The 17,601-nt window shown below is 36.0% G+C and overlaps 1 protein-coding gene and 1 long non-coding RNA gene across 3 annotated transcripts in view; one reads left to right on the top strand and one right to left on the bottom strand.

Moving 5' to 3' along the window:
• The window catches only part of LOC143303666 (uncharacterized), a 60,144-nt gene extending 56,175 nt beyond the window's left edge, over positions 1 to 3,969 (bottom strand). For both annotated transcript variants that reach the window (XR_013060185.1, XR_013060184.1), the window contains exons 1-2: positions 2,927 to 3,969; positions 2,453 to 2,835 (exon numbers count right to left, since the gene is read on the bottom strand). This is a non-coding gene — a long non-coding RNA (uncharacterized LOC143303666). The remainder of the gene's footprint in view (positions 1 to 2,452; positions 2,836 to 2,926) is intronic.
• The window catches only part of Sdc (Syndecan), a 236,076-nt gene that overhangs the window by 197,584 nt on the left and 20,891 nt on the right, over positions 1 to 17,601 (top strand). The window lies entirely within an intron of this gene.

A 17,601-nucleotide genomic window follows, 5' to 3' on the forward strand; every position in this document is an offset into this window, starting at 1 on the left:
AACTCTGTATGCTTTGGTAGTATGGTGATAAGTAGGAATTGCAGCAACAAAACAGATGTAAAGGCTGACAAAAATGAAATTGTAATAACGAAATACAATTGGTGTAGATAGATACCAAAAAGAAATTCCAGCAATGAGGAAAGCGATCTATCTCAGCACAAGAAAAAGAAGCAAAAATATTGCTGAAAATTATTGCAACTGTTCGTTAAAATTCTGTATGCTTTGGTAGTATGGTAATAAGTAGGAATTGCAGCAACAAAACAGATGTAAAGGCTGACAAAAATGAAATTGTAATAACGAAATACAATTGGTGTAGATAGATACCAAAAAGAAATTCCAGCAATGAGGAAAGCGATCTATCTCAACATAAGAAAAAAGAAGCAAAACTATTCGTATGAATTATTGCAACTGTTCGTTAAAACTGGATGTTTCAATAGTAAGGTAGCAAATAGGAATTCCAGCAACGAGAAAAGCAGTCAAATTAGAAAGAAAAGAATTTCAGCGACGGGGAAAGATATGAAAGATGGAAAAAAGGAATTTTGACGGTAGAAGAGTATGTGGGGTTACCAAAAAGGAATTCCAGTAATCAGAAAAACAATCGAATTTCAGCAATAAAAACGGTGTACAAGCTCGAAAAATGAGAAACTTTAACTTTTAAAAGACGAAATGAAATATCGAAAAGAAATTTCAGCTATAAGAAAAATTCGTTACACGTGTTTAAGTAAAATTCCAGCATCTATTAGTAGATCTTTCACTAGATAAATAACTATTAATTGTTCGCTCTAAGATGAAAATTATAGTTTTCATACAGAATAAACATTGACGAAAAGAATTGAAATTTTTAATATATTACTTGAACGAATAATTCTTTTTTTTTTATTAATTTCTACGAGATTGATTATTACCATGCATTACAGACTGTAAACGATCAGTCGGCTTGCGTAACAAAATAATTAAAGAGGGGCATCCGTATCGTTTAATTATTATTGTACGATGGTTTCCCGTGAATATTACGTTTCGCGAGTCGACTTTCAAGTCTTCTAGACTTAAATCTAGGAATTACGTAGCCAACAAACGAACAAAAGGGGAAACGAGCCCCGAGAAAAGAGGAGAAGAAACGAGCAGGTACCGGGGATGATATCTTTAGAGCACACAGTAACAGAAGATGAAAAAAGCAAAGAAATATAAGAATTAAGGATTTGATAGATGAAAGGGGATTCGTGAGCTGAATAGAGCAAGTCAAACAATAAAGTAAAAAAATGGAGACATGGAGGAAAAATGTGGAGACATAAAGGGAAGAAAGGATGGGGGATAAAAATGTGTTAGATCGGGAAACCTGTTTACAGCGTCTAACTTTTCGAAAAAATACGCAAGTCGTGAAATATTTTTCATGAAAAATGTCTTTGCACGATATATAGATGCGTTCTATCATTTTTAACAATTTAGGGAAAATATAATAAACAATTTTCAATCGTCTGATTATTCTGAAACGTCGATCAGCAAAATTTATTTAAAACTAATTTGGCTTCGTTGGATGAAATATTACAAGTATTAAAATGTCATGAAATATTTTCATGGTGTTAATTGAAGGATCAATGTAAAAATATGATATAATGTAATAAAATTGGAAATAAGAACCCAACAACCTCCTTGTAACAGGCTATGAGCCTAAAGTACAAATAGATTACTATAATTACTCAGCAAATTTATAATACTCTACGATTCAGGACAAATATAATAAACAATTTTTAATTACCTCGGGTCTGTGTAATCACGATAATCGAAGAAAAAGCATTTATTTAAAAATAATTCCAAGCGTTAACAAATACTCTATATAGATAAATAAATAAACGAATTACTATAAAACAGGCAAAAAAGAGTCGATAGATTATTAGCGAAGAAATATCACTAATTGTAAAAAAAGCATCTGCATTTTGAAATGGAAACTCGAGACAATATTAATTCGCATAATCCGCCAAAAGAAGCAACGCCGAAGGAAAGAATTTTTTCGTATCCTCCAAGTAACACTTAATGATCTCTCTCAATGATCACACAATTTCCAAACGCGTCAAACTTTAAAGAACTTGGAAAAGAAAATTCCAAGCCAATATTAGTACACTTTACTTATAATTCTCAACGAGAATTGATTGTAAAATTCATCCAAATAAAAAAGAAAATATTAGTACACATGATCGACCTTAAGAAAAGACAATTTCCCAACGACCACGAATCAACTCAGAATACTCACAATAATTTCACTTAAGCACCGAACCGTTTCCAAACACCGCCCCGTTTAACTGAAACCTACATAAATCAAAAAACAGTAACCGTTCCAAGAGAAAACACTTTTTATCATATTCTTATTGCCTCGTGAGGAAGCAAAGATGAAGGATAGCGGCAATATTCGAGGTCATTCGCAGCCACATTTACAAATACATCGGTTCGTACTTACTTGCGTTCCTTTGGAACAGTTTTAAGAATACAACGAAGACTTCTCGTGAGCTATAAACCGGATCCTGGCTCGGCTAGTCAACGTATAAAGCATCGTCTTCTTGGCTAAGGTTCCCTTGGCTTCGTTTCGTGTCTGGCCCCGTTAAAAAGATGAGAACGATAGTGTCTGGAATACGTTGCGATAATTGCTCCTCTTCGCAGGACTTTCGCCGGCAGACAATTCCTTCCCTTTGTTCCGCAATTGGAAAAGTGCGTTCAGAGTCAGGCAGACGAATGTTTTCGGATGGCTCTGCCTCGTCTGGCTAAATTGGGAGAAGTTTTGTGGAACTTGAAGAGAGGATCCTTTGTTGAAACTTGTCGAGATGCATATTTATTTGCTCGATGCTGAGAGAGGAAAGAGAAATATGGAAAATTTAATGTGATCGGTAATTGTACATGAGAAACCATTTATTTATTTATTTATTTATTTATTTACTTACTTATTGATTAGAGTAAATGCTCCTATTATCGTCTGGTTTGTAGTGTCGTCTACCTGTAATATTTTGAAAGGAAGCATTGACAGAAATCCGCAACGCATCGAAGTTGTAGTGAAACATGTACAAAGAAACGTATTTTATGTACGTAAAACACAAACGATGTCTCTTTCGTTCCAGATTAATTCGATATAAAATTGTCTCTTATCCTTTACTTGATAAGGATTTGAAATTTGGTAGGCGACGTTAGATGCACTTGCGATATTATTATTGTTATTACGTTAGGCTTTTGCTCGTTACAAGCTCAGATAATAAACGAGTTAGGAATATCAGGAAAAATGTAATAGAGGAAAGAAGCCAAACGCGGAATACCATTTTGTCTCTGGAACGTCATTCTTACAAAGTTGATGATCGCGAGGAGAAATGATTTTACATTTCTAACGTTATGGAAAATTTTCAATATTGAACATTAAAAAAGCAGTGATCGCAATACTGACATTTGGTACTATATTTTTATAAGAAAGAAACAAGTATTAGCTTTACTCTTCTTTGCTGATAAAATCAGATTTTAAAAGAACTACGTGAAAAAATAACTCCTCTTCTTCTTCTTCTTCTTCTTCCTCTTCTTCTTCCATTCTTTAACATCATGTCGACAACACGGTCATTAGCGACGGTATTTCTTGTCTGCAGATCTCGTCCTATATGTCTATTGATTTTATGAATTCCAGGAGGATTTCTCTGCTTTGTTCCGTACTGAATGCTTCCTTGAGTTCCTTGGGGATCTTGAATCTGTTCCGTGGTTCATCTAATTTGCTGCATTTCAGAATTACGCGTTGAACTGTGAGCGATAGGTCGCAAGGTTCGCGCTCTGCTGTTTCTCTTCGTAGCAAAAATTTCCGCGTTACTCTTCTGTGTCCAAGTAACAGTCTGAATACCTTCACTACGTCTCTTGTATTGTAGGCTGGTTCAGAGAATAGAAAAATGTAACTGGAACATTTAATACGACTTTTAAGTTGTGATTGTCTATCGAAATTAAAAACTATTAGAAAATAGTATTTGCTAATTTGAATACTGAGAGAAGACTACATAAAGTAGAAATAGAGGATCTATCTTTTAATTGATAATTATTCTTCTATTTTTAGCAAATATATTTCAAATAATATACTAAAAGAGGGAAGATCTGAATTTAACGAGACAATATGTTATACAGTATAATAGCATATCAAACCGAAAAATAGACAATTAGGTGTAATATCAGCTGGGCGTACAAATTAATAATAAATTCATTGTAATAATGAAATTAACGATGCTCGAATTATCAATTTCGATATGTACTAGAATTTCATTTGGCAGTTATAATCAAGCAGAGGTATTAAATTCGTTTCAATTAGAATAATTGTATGTACATTATCTAATATAGAGAATATTAAAGCATAAACGAGAAATTAGTAGCTGGTAGGTAGCAATACACGTTTAGTTACTATTCATTGACGAAATTGATGAAAATTCGCGACTCGACAAATCATCGAAGAAATAAAAGGTACATTTTGCAGAGATAACTCGTGGAATTATACTAACAGTATTGGCTAGATTATCAGTAGCGTGGAAGTCTGGTGGAATTGCTGTTACAAGATTAAACGTTGAAACGCGGCTGAATCATTAATTTAATCATCGAACGTAATCATCGGTTTCCATTAAAATTGGGAGTTGGGCGCGTAAACGTTGCGTATCTCGAGGCCTGTGCGCCGCGGCTCTATCAAATCGATGATTGAAATTTATCGGTTGACGTCGTTTGCGAAAAAAAATCCAATTGAAAAAGGAAATCGTTAAACTTTGCATCGAAAGTAATCGTTAAAATCGTGAAAGTTGAGACGCGAGGCTAGATCGTGCAATAGTAATAATAATGACGCGAAAAGTAAAGAACGATGAGAAAAGAATGGAAATTATATTTATTAAATTTCAGATATTACAGCTATGTAAAATCTTCCTTATCATATTGGGGAACTTTTAACAGACAAAAGTAGGTTTAAGATGGACAAATAATACAACTATACTAAAGGAAACTAAATGGAGAATCCAATGATAAATATATTAATATATTCGTATTAATTGCGATATGCCTGTCAAACTTTCAAAAGACTGATTAGGAGCTGATTTTATTTCACTATATTTTTTGAGATTTCTTTCCGCGAATGGCTACTGTCTGAAAATTAACAGCGATGCTATAACTTAATTGATATACAGATAAGCCTATCGACCATTGAAAAGCAAAATTAAAAGGCAATTTTCTTAGACGTATTTGGCGATTTCTGCGACAGCACACGATAATCCTTGGAATGGCTATTTCTTGAAAACTAACAGCAATAAAGCAACTTAATTAATACGTTCCATTTAAATCCTAAATAAAGAGAAAGGATATTTATTCGGAAATAATATCGAAGAGAACATAATATTAACATCTAATCTTAGACGGAAAATCGACCTAAAACTAAGCACATTAAATTTGATAACACAGAGAATATCGGCCGATCGGAGAGGAGATTCTACGAGGAACGAGGTGGGCGGTTTTCTGCTTATTTCGCGAAATAAATCGCCGATGTATCCGCGGTCCGGGCCATATATTTTTCTTATCGTAATGGAAGACGGACGTGTCAGCCGGATCGTGAAGCTGAACAGAATGCAAGGACACTGAAACGTGTCTTTTCTTTGCCTGGGTCAGCGAAATGGACGAGGATAGATCACGCTTATCCATGTAATATTGTAATAGATCTGTCTCGCGGCCAATGCAAATTTCCATCGGAGGAAACGATAATCGAATCCTCAATGGAAAAGTTGAAAGCGATTACCTAACTCTACTTGTCTCTCGAACGAGTTTTTGATACGAAAAGTGGTTAGATCTACGATAAGAAATCGTGAAAATATTTATTTAACACATAAAGACGTCCATAGAGACGTCATTTCTTTCGTATGTCGTTTTTCACGTCTCCGAGATTCCAAGAATTGCACGTAACTTTATGTCCAGCTATTTTATTATCGTGGAACACGTGCTGTGATCTTTCAATTGCACAATTTATTGATGCATGTTAATCAGACCTGGAAAGAATTAATACAAGTACTCGCGATTAGTTAATTAATCGAACGAAATTTGAAAGTATTGCGGAGAAATTTGCAAGTTCATTTTGCCTTTTAATTTCTTTACACAGTTTATCGTTACATATTTTCACGGTCACGAGGAGATTTCGAAAGATTATGATAGACAGTTTTTCACATTAAGGGGAATTTGTTTAAGGGATTTATTTGTGCAATAAAATTAGTCTAGGTTTAATAATAATAATAATTGGTAATCATACGACAGTGAAAGATAATGGTAAAATATGTAATATGACATAATAGCGGCCAATATGATAGAAGAAAAGGTAGAAATTCCTGGCGACAGGATGTTAATCGCGAAAGAGCATCGTTGCTGGTATTTCTAGCTTCTATCCTCGTCTTCTCTGAACGTTAACCTTTTCGTCTTATTACGTAAACCATAGTGAAAGTAAGAAACGACCATCCTATTGTGACTATCCACAGGCTTTGAGAAGTTTTCAATGGATCGAAAACGTTGGAAAATCAATCAATTATAAAATTGACTAAATTATACAGATAATGAAATTTTAGTTTTGGATCTGTTTGTGTCTACAGAAATGTTATTAAAGAAAAGTGAAGAATACTCAGAGAAAAATAACATCAAATAGTAAAACTACTTACTCTACTAGCTAGTAAACTAAAGATGAAAGTGTACATGTGTCAATATACGTAATAAGAAAAACAATAGCACACAGAAATAAAAGGAACATTTCAAATCGCAATAATACTAGTATTATTTTAAGAACTATGAAAGATTCGAATCAGTATCAAAATTATAAAATTAAATCAAAAAGAGTGCAACATTAATAATCTCCTTTAAAATGATAATATAATTTTAACAGGTAGAAGAATATTTTTATCACCGGTTAGCTACCTATTTATAGGCTGTAGGTGTCCTAGGTTTTACCTTTAGGGTTTAATACGATTTTGATTGTATCCAAAAGCTATAACATATAACATATGGATAGAAAATAAATAAATAAATAAATATATATATATATATATACAAATACAATATACGATTCCAACACCTATAAGAAATATTCACTTGAAAGCACGTGGAACTTAATAAAATTAAATTAAAGAGTAACATTAATAACGTCATGAAATATCATAAAATCATGAAATATCAAATGTAAAAGAGAATCCTACGCCAACCGCTGTATCTTCGTCGACGCAGAGAACTTCCCATTCTTATGCCTCTCGACATACATTTCAGAACTTCTCCCCACAACTTTTACCGTTCTTGCGTTCAGAGTAAAAAGTGCCAACTGAAAAGAAGAAAAAAAAGGTGAGAAAGTGAGTAAAAAAGATGAAAAAGAAGGGGGGAAAAGGGTAGAGAAAAAGAAAGAAGACGTAGGAATAAGATACAATTGCCAGCTACAAAATGGGTTGCAGACTAATTTATGCGATAGTTCGACATCCCACGCCAATGTTTAGGGGCTGACGGCCGTCTTCCCTTACCACTTGCACCCTTATTCCCTCTCGTTCGTCCACCTCCCGTTTCTCTACGGGATACCAAAAGAGACAGGAGGGGCGAAGTTGTGAATCAATACAAGGTCCACCCTCCCTCGACCAGCTACTTGCAGCGATGGGCTGAAGACGCTTAGAATCTTTAACGTCATATGGAACACTAGAATTTTGGGCAATCTCAGAGATTTGTTTTAATAATAGTTGACTTTGCTAAGGTATTTTTAATTGCGAGCTTGAGACACTTTCATTCTGCCTCTCGAAGAATTTGGCAAATATCTTAATAATATTTGCCTTTAGTAATTTTTAAATAATTCAAAAGATATCTAACGAGTTTCGAAGACTTGTTTATCGTTACAGGAAGCTGCAGAATTTCGTAGAATTTGACAAATTCTTTTACAATATCGATAGGTGATTTTTAATTATAAACTGAAAACGCTTTGGATCTTTTTCTTACGCGATATAGTACATTGGGGTTTCGACGACTTGTAAACATCTTTTAACAATACGCGTTTTATTTTCACAGATTATCTTAAATTTGAAACCCTCAGACACTTGGCATCTTCTACTAATCCGTCAGGAAACAGTAAAAGTTTAGCAACTTGGGAAATTTTTCAATCATACCTAACGTTGATAAATTATTTTCGCTGTAAAACGACAAAGGCAGCTACGAAATTTAGGGAAATCTCTTTCCGTAGGAGAAGATTCTATTTGAGATCGACGCTATCGAAGAACAATTAGAGAAATAAATTACACAACGCTTAGACACGCCAGACAACCTCATCCCTCTTAAACACACAATCTATACTATCTCCAAACAAACATCCGTCTGCCTCTCTAATCTGCTCGAAAATCTTACACACAATTCTGTCCATATCGATCCAGCGTAACAATCGAACCAGCTACAAAATATGAAACGTTAAACGACCTCTGTACAGCAATCCTCTGTCCTGGCCATAGAGATATAAAGATAGAGTCGGTGAGCGAGCTGAAAAAGCTGAAAAATAGGAACAGAAAGAGAACGTTGTATAAAGGTACCCTGTGTCCTCGTCTAACACCCAACGCATCTACATTTTGTACAGTAACATGTTGAGCAACAACGATCAACGAAAGTCAGTGTGCAATAGTGTGCATGTCTGATTAGACAAGGACACGTGGGACCTCTATGCAACGTTCTCTTTCTGTTCCCATATCGCATCCACTTACACGGTAACGTATGACTCGTGTACTTTATCTTTATATCTTTATGGTCTTAGCTCACGAAGGCTGCTGAACTCCAGGGGAAAAAAGTATCGAATATCGGCTGGACTTTTTCTCTGCCTCTTTTTCTTCCCTTCCTATGGTATTTTCGCGAGAAATTTTCAACTGAGAGCTTAGTCGGGGTCGACGCGTTTCAACCCCTCGGAACCGCGCCCCCTTTTTTTCCTCCCTCTCTCTCTCTCTCTCTCTCTCTCTCTCTCTCGTCAGTGACTCTGCAACGAAGGATAAGTAGCATTGAGAATCGGAAAAGGATTTAGTCAGAGGGGCCGAATCCGGAATGGGCGGAATTATCGTGCGGATTTCGAGGGCCTGCCACCCCTTTCGACCCTCTTTCCACACGACGTTTCTCCACGCTCTCTCTCTCCTTGTAGCCTGCACGCAACCCTCCTGATTTAACGAGGGGACGTTTCGCTAATGACGCTAATTATCGGTTCGAATTGTTTTGTCTGAGAAACGTCGGCGTCCTTGGGAACAGCAAAACGGGAAACGAGTTTACAAACGATACCGCAGAAATGTCATGGAAAATCCTCTTTTTTTCTGCTTACTTCTTTTACCACTTTTTTCTGTAATATTGTTTTTATTGTTTCTCCGGTCCTTTCTCTTACTGTTCTATTAGTTTTCATAAAATTTGTATGCGTTGCATATAGAAGGTTTCATGCAGTTCAGTATTGCAATATTTGTCCTCTGTGTTTCCTTTTATCATCTTCTTTTCCTCTTTCCTTTTCTTTCGTCTATTACTCTACCGGTTCTGATGTAACTTTAGAAGATATTATAATATAATATAATGTTATAGTATATATAATACAAAATATATAAAATATAAATATAATATAGTATTACAGTATAATAATATAGTATATATAATATAATATAAAGTATAATATTATAATATATGTTATGATATATGCGTATAAGTTAGATACAGGAGAAGTTTTCATAAAGAAGGTTACTTGGAGAGACCATGGAGCTATTTGTTTTGCAATTTTAATACGTCTTTATCTGTCTCGTGTACCGTATATCATGATATACGGTAGAATTCCATTTGTATGATCCTATTAAGGGACAAACGATTCATATGCATAAGTATACACACTTAATGGAAATTTACTGGTTCTCCTCGCTATTTATTTTTCATTTATACATATAATACAAGTTCAAATAAGTGGATTCGATCAGGAGTTTATTGAATCAAGCGCTACTTAAAACTTCGTTAAGATCAATGGAATTCAGATAAGTTTTTTGTTTTCTAAAAAGGTCATAAAACTCTATGAAATGCTAGCAGTTAATCATTTTTACCACTCTGATAGTTGCACCGTTGAGAAGTTTTGTTTGAAGAATATTCTATATATTTGCAATAACGTGAAAGAACTAGAATAAACAAAACATATTCCATTTGGATGACTCTAACGTTGTTGAGATGTTTCGAAGCAAACTTTCAATAAATCTACCAATTAAACCTACCAATTCCTTAGTTTCATCCACATCATGACAATTTTATAAATATCTTTGCAAAATGTAAAAGATTTAATGTAAATAAATAATGTGCCGCATAAATGACTGTATCCCTATCAATAGAGTATTCCGGGTCAAATTTTCAACAAATCTATCAATTAAATCTACTAATTCCTTACTTTTATTTACGACCATGTGTTGGTATAAACCAATACATATAAAAAGTATCGCACCGTGAGGACATAAACGGTTGAATCAGTGAGAACCTCGGGTTTTCGAGGGAGAAACGGAGACAAGACCGTCCGATCGAGCGTTAAACGAGCGTTCAATCGAGCAAAACGAACGCGAGCGGTTTGTTCGGCCAGAAAAAGAGTCGGCCTTTAATTCGTTCCGGGTGTGCACGCGTTTAGGCGCGACTAGTCGAAGCGTGCTGCTCCGGGACGATGTGCTCATCCGCGTCGAAACCCCTCGAATCGGCCACGCTGAACAACCGATAAATATGTTGCACCGGTGAATCGAACCGGTTCTTCATTCTGCTCGCGAGACCAGAGATCAAGACCGGGCCAATCCGTAGGTCAACGACCAGCGTAATTTTCTGATTAAATTATATCCTGTCTGGGAGGTACAAGTATCCAAATACACCTCCTCGTTGTCAATAACTTCATGTAAATTGCTTCATAAGTATTAGGAGGATGGGATGAACCTAAAAAAATTGATGGGGAATTATTGAGAGCTGATTGCAATGATAATTGTGCAAGAAAGAAGATATTTGCATTAACCAGAGATTGCATAAAACACTGCTAATTATACATTACAATAGTATTTTGAATATTTTTATATGACTGCATATTTTCTACATAGTGTGCATTTTTGTACTTTTAAATCTACCATGAATACATGAACATCCACAGTGTATTCATCATTAATCCGTATATATATATATATAGAGTGGAAAATATATAAATAGGACAAGTTCTTGCGCCAAATACAAACATGCAGAAATGGCAGCTCGTATACAATGGATTAAAATCACAAATTGCACGCAAAAGTTTTTATCGTTTCACTCGTCATTTACTATTTCAAGCTTTATCAGAAATTCTCATACTTCGTCAAACATTATCACGCTCTAAAATTTCTCGGTATTTTTCTACCGAAAATCCCCCAAATTTTCATCATCCTATCTGATCACTCCTTTGCTTCAAACTCGGCCAAACACTCTCATACTTCGTCAAATTTTATCACGCTCGAAAATCTCTCGGTGCAGCATTTTCATCGTTCAATGTATCGTCACGTACCTGGGTGGGATGGTCTCTGCTTACATAGTTATTTCCACGTAATTACGGTTCACCGATAGAGAGGAATCAGGCCTCGATCGTGTTTTCGTCGCTTTCGTTCCTTGTCTGCCTCGTCGATCTCGTGCGCTGACCACCCCCACGTATCAAGACCAAACTCGAAACAATGCGGCCATCGAAGTCGGTCGAAGCTTTTATTGGCCATCGAACGAGTGACCGGGCAAAACCAAGCTGTGGTGGAACAAGGTGCAAGAGAAAGAGAAGAAAGGAGCACAACGCGGCTTGACTCGAATTCGAGACGCTCGAAGGCTTATTAAGGTCAAGTGTCATCCGGTGCAACGACTTCTTTTCCACCCCCCTCCCCCCTGGTAAAAAGCATCTCTGGGTATCAGCTCAGAATTCGGTAATCTCTTTGTCCGATGTTCCGTGGAATTTTTAATCTCGACCTTCGGCCTGCGACATTTTTAGATTTTTAGCTACATATTCTTTTAACTCTATCGTTTAACTAGATTTTTCTTATTTTCGTTTACGTGCGAGATAAAGGACCAGTATTGATTACAAAGTTTTGTTCTTATGAAAGAAGAAATTATCAAGTTACGAGAACTCTTTAAAACTTCGTCAACGCTACAACGAAGCACGACCATCGTGATTATGTTGATTTGAAGTACATTCAAAAAATTTGCTGGACGGTTTCATAATTATGAACGTGTTACCGTATCAAATGAACTCTTAAATACATGCATAACTTTAACTATATTATACTAACTATCGTTCAGCTACACTCCAGCTTAAAAAAAAGATTCTTCCAAAGAGTTATCCTTCCTGTAACAATAATTTTCTTTCCTGTAACACCTATTTCTGTAATCTTTCCGCATCTGACTAAACTCGTCTGCACAAGTATCGTACCAAAGGTTTTCTTGTCAACCTTATCGATGAAAACTCACTGTTATGAACGAATTGCTTCGCGAAACGAATAACCCGTCTTCCTCCTTCATCTTCCTATTTCCTCGATCCTTTCAACGATCTCAAAGAAGAAGAACAAAAACTGTCCTACATACATAAAAGGAGGCTAAAGAACGTCTGTTTCCTCGAAGTTAAACAGAATTCCCTTTGTCCCGTGCTTCCAGTTATTATGTAGTTTAATTAACAGAAAACACGAATATCCCGCCGTTCTGTTCAATCCATTTCTTCCGCCATCCGGAGAACGAGAAAAGGGCGAGTATCTCCTCATTCTATTTGCCTCGCCCGTATTACTTTCAATTAAATTGTCCACGAATCTCATTAAACTCCGAGCAAACTTTCTTCGTCGTCTCTCTGTCGACGACGTTTCAAACTTTTTCTTTCCGTCCTTTCATCGTTGCTACTTCCTTCAATTCTACGCGAACTCGAACGGATTAAATGCGTGCACGAGCACCTGACGAATGTCGTACGTCCTCAACGAACTACGGCCACTCGGAATTGATTAGCTTCATCGAGCAGAAAGGCATCCTATTCTCCTTTTATCCAACAAAGGACCCGCCTCTTTCTTTCTTCCTTTCCCTTTTCTTTTCCTCCTTCGTTGTTCGCCTACTTCCTCGTCTTTTCTTCACGGCCGACCAATTTGTCCGGACACTCGACGTCGCGATGCTCGTCTTTTCTTTTTCTCCCGCGGCCCTTTTCCTACTCATTTAGAGAGCCCCCTATTCGTCCTGCGACGCTCGTTTAGCTAGGGAACTCCTGGAGGATCCTCCTGGAAGCATTCTGAAGGGCAGCCAGGCCTTCAGACGATGGGAATTAGCGTACAGTCACGTTTGGTAACCGAGGGGAATTGCGGAAGTTGTTGAAATAACCGGTTTGTCCTTTTGCTACTTTCCTTTTTTATGTTGACGAGTTTATTTCATCGAAGAAATTGATCAATTGTGAAAATTGGTAAAATAGTAATTCGCCTGTCCCTTTGTTTTCTCGCTCTCTTTAGATTGGCGAATTTATTTCATTGAAGAGATTGCGATAATATATCCTGCAAAATCAATTGTAGAAATTGTTAAAATCGTTAGTCAGACTTTTCGTTGCTTCTTGTTTAAGATTGACGAATTTATCTCGTTACAGAAATTGAAATAATATGTGGCAAAATCAATTGTGGAAGTTACCAAAATCATTAACCTGTCTTTTTGTTTCCCCCTTTTTTTCAAACTGACGAATTTATTTCATTAAAGGAATTATTTAATTGTGGAAGTTGTTGAAACAACCGGTCTGCCTTCTCGTCCCATCTTATTAAATGACAGATTTATTTGTCGAGTGTATTTCTTCGAAGAAATTGGAATAACCTGCTGCAAAAATTACTTCTTGCAAAATCAATCTTATACTTTATTTTTCTTTTTCCAATTGTCGAATTCATTTCATCGAGGAAATTGAGATACTACGATCGATACAAATATCCTGTTTTTCGTAAAAGAACTCGTAGATCTATTCAACGTACAGAAGAAACAGTTGAATGAAACAAACGACGCGTACATTTGGTAAATTGCTAATTGCCTTCCGTTGCGATCATTTCGAACAATCGAAATTGCACTCAGTATGTTAAGATTATCAGTTTTACCTTGTAAAATATGAAAATCCTTTTAATAAATTTTCTATGGAACAGACCCGTTTTTGTGAAATTATAGCGACCCTGTTTGTCCCATTACACTTTGCATTCCGGCGTTTGTTCGACGATGAATTAAACAAATTAAACATATACAGGTAAAATTGTACCCGCAGCCCGACTATAATTGATTCGATTAATTCGTATCGGCGAATTGAAAAACAATTCGCCTACGAGTCCCTTTTATAAGCTTCATAAATTATCGTTATCGATTCGCCTTCGTTCGATCGGATTAAAATTAATTAAAAACGCACACATCATTAATAATTCATCAACGAGGGTGAAGACAGAAGCGAGGAAAACAACTGACTCGCAGTTTTGGCTTGCTAAAATATAAATATTTCATAGTGGCATTTTCGTGATAAATTACGCTGCACGATAAAACCTTGAAAGATCTGCGCCTCGCGGAAATTATGTTAACGAAAATACAAGCGGCACGTTCCGAATCGTTGCAATATTTGCATTGTTACGTTCGTTAGAATATTGTACGGAGAGTCGAAATGTAAATTTAATGGCATTTTAAAGCGGACGTATTTGTTCCGATTATTGCTATTTGCCTGTTGAATTATTTATTCGTCATTTATGGGAATTTCGGGTTGCAGAAGCATCACGGTTTTGAGAAAATAGAATAAATTAGAGGCGAATAATTGTTTCGAAATTGTAGGAAAATATTTTTTTATATATATATATATATGAATATGGAATATGTTTCTTAGAAATTTGATATTTTTATTTGCAAATATTTGAAGAATGAGAACACCGAGAAATGTATAATTTCGTGTATGGATCTTGAAATTATTCAAATACAAATGAAATCGAAATTACAATTGATATTATCGATATGTAAATGAAATTTGAATTATATTTGAAATTATTGATAGACGTAAATGAAATTGACATTTATTACAATACGATATAACTATAAGCAAGCTAAAGAATATCTTTCTACAAATACCTAAGACTACACTTCCGTTTTCAAATATTTGAAAAATATTTTTCGCTAGAAATATGAGTGAAACTCCAGGGAATTCTAAGAATAATTAAAAATTCTTTCCACTTCGTTCGCGAATATTCCCAAAACAAACTCCGGTATGCATTCGCCGATGAAACTCGGTTCCGCATTATTATTGCATTCCCAGCCACACGCCGGGGATTGAACTTTCATCAAAAGATTCCCATTACCCCATGGTGCCATCTAAGAAACCATGAAATTTATGATATCCAACGAACGCTTCCGTGTCGCGTCACGAACCCCCAAGATTTACACCCTCTGCTCGCTTCTTCAACCAACTTTCCACTCTTCATCAAGAAAATCACAATTTTTTACGAGAAAAGAAGCCAAGAGGAAACTTACTATTACACGCATGTGTGTCTGTACATTTATATACGTTATACACTTCGAAATCACTTAAAAATAAGTACTCCAAAATTGAGACAGCCATCTGAAATTAAACTCAAACTGTTTCGATTGCCAATGTAATATAATATATATATATATGATCCAATCAATTTGTATTAAATAATTTTGTATTAAATATTAGATTAACGTATAACGTTCACGCCAAATCTACTGTGATCCTCGAATTTGTATATTTCAGTGTTGTTGAAATTCGATATTTTTTAACGTTAGAAGTATACAATTGGGTGGAAAATAACCGAAAGAACGCGGCAGGTTTCAGTCATCGTTCTTCAACAAGAAATCCATAACCTGGCGAGCGAAAAGGGATGCAAAAGTCATGCAAAAAGTTACCAAATTAATTCCACCCTCGCCCTAATATCTACCCCGTATGTCAAAGAATCTAGATCCCTCAAAAAAAAGGGGGACGAAAAGAGAAATTGACTGGGAAGGGGTTGAGGGGGAAAAAAGCGGAATCGAGCCGCAAAGAAAGTTCACCCTGGCCAACTCTGCTTCTCTGCATGCTAAGCGACGAATTAGGCAAATATTTCCCCACATTGCTGGCGGCCACGCGTAAAAAAGGATCCATTCGCTATACTTGACGTGAATCGACGACCCTTTCTCTCCGAACTACCTTGCACATCCTTCACAGCTCTCAGTCAGAGACCTCCCTTCGAGCCTTACTTCCTAACGATATAAATCGTATCTTTTCCCTTCTTAATTTTTTTATGTTGATCCACGTTCTTCGAGTAATTTTCAACCAAATCGTATTTTATGAAAACGTTTATATCTGGAGAAAATATAGAAGAATTCGTTGCTTAGCGTTATAAATTTTCCATCTTATAAGAAACTTTATTTAATTGTATCATATTAGTATTAGTCAACCTATTTTCCAAATTAAAAGTCGAGTATCAGAGCAAGTTAGATATCAATAAATATAGATTAAAATTTTGAGGATTAACAAAGCACATGAATTGAAACAATAAAATTTGAGAATCATTAAAGGAGTCATTAAAACATTCTCACAGCTCCAACCATTCATTCCTTAAGTATTTCCGAAAACAGCACAAGTACATAAAACAAATTTGCAATGCAAATCAAATTTACTTACAAAAGAAACAAAATTGCATTCCAACAACTTACCAAAATTTATGAAGACTGCATGCAAGCAGAGTGCCCAGCAGCCATAATAAATGAAGGAAACAGTCTACGAAACCAAAAGATGAAAACTCGAGTCGAGTTGGGGATCTTCCTCTTCCTTCTCTCATTTCTTCCAGCATTTCTCTCGAATTAAGTCTCCGTTCCTCTTCCGAATATCTCGTGGATAATGCAACAAGACGCACAGGCGTCTCCCTTTCCCTCATCCCCCTCTGTGTCTCTCCAAGCTCATTAGCATAATTCCCTTTAACGTTGGGGTTTCTGGTTAGATATTCATTAGCGTAATTCCCCTTAATGTTTAGCTGGCTAATGTCCCTCGTCTGCGAGAAAAATCTCAGCCTCTCGACACACGATCTTCAAGGAAGCGTATAAACGTTTTAACCGGTGAATTCGAAATAAATCTTTCCAGTCAAGGTCGATAGGAAGCTTCCAGGTGTGTGTAAGCCGCGTCCCTTTGAGAAACCGTAGAAAACCCTTTGAGTTAAGCAGCGAGGCTTGCATCCGAGAATCTTTGGTAGTTAGAACCGAAGTGAAGCCAATATGCTCAGGGAGTCCTCAAAAAAATCTTTGATAAGGCTAGAGGAAGTCCTTGATGAAACCTTCGGGTGCTGGATGAAATTAACTAATGAAATAGTAAACTTTAAATATGGTAGAATTGTTGAGAGAGCTGCTTCTACTTGAAAGAGTCTTTGTACCTGCTAGCTTCATATGCCTTTAGTTGCAGAGGTCTTGAATGATCTTTAGGGGCTGTCTATCGACTGGAAACCTTTGATGCAAGTCTGTGACGTCTACAATAACACTGGAATCATCTTGGTGGAAGATTCACCTGGTAGTTGGTATTCTCCGACGAAAGAAAGAAATTTATGATAATTAATATATAATCGACCGTATAGAAAGACG

This window comes from Bombus vancouverensis, chromosome 15 (genome assembly GCF_051014615.1).
Source record: "Bombus vancouverensis nearcticus chromosome 15, iyBomVanc1_principal, whole genome shotgun sequence".
NCBI classification, from domain to species: domain Eukaryota; kingdom Metazoa; phylum Arthropoda; class Insecta; order Hymenoptera; family Apidae; genus Bombus; species Bombus vancouverensis.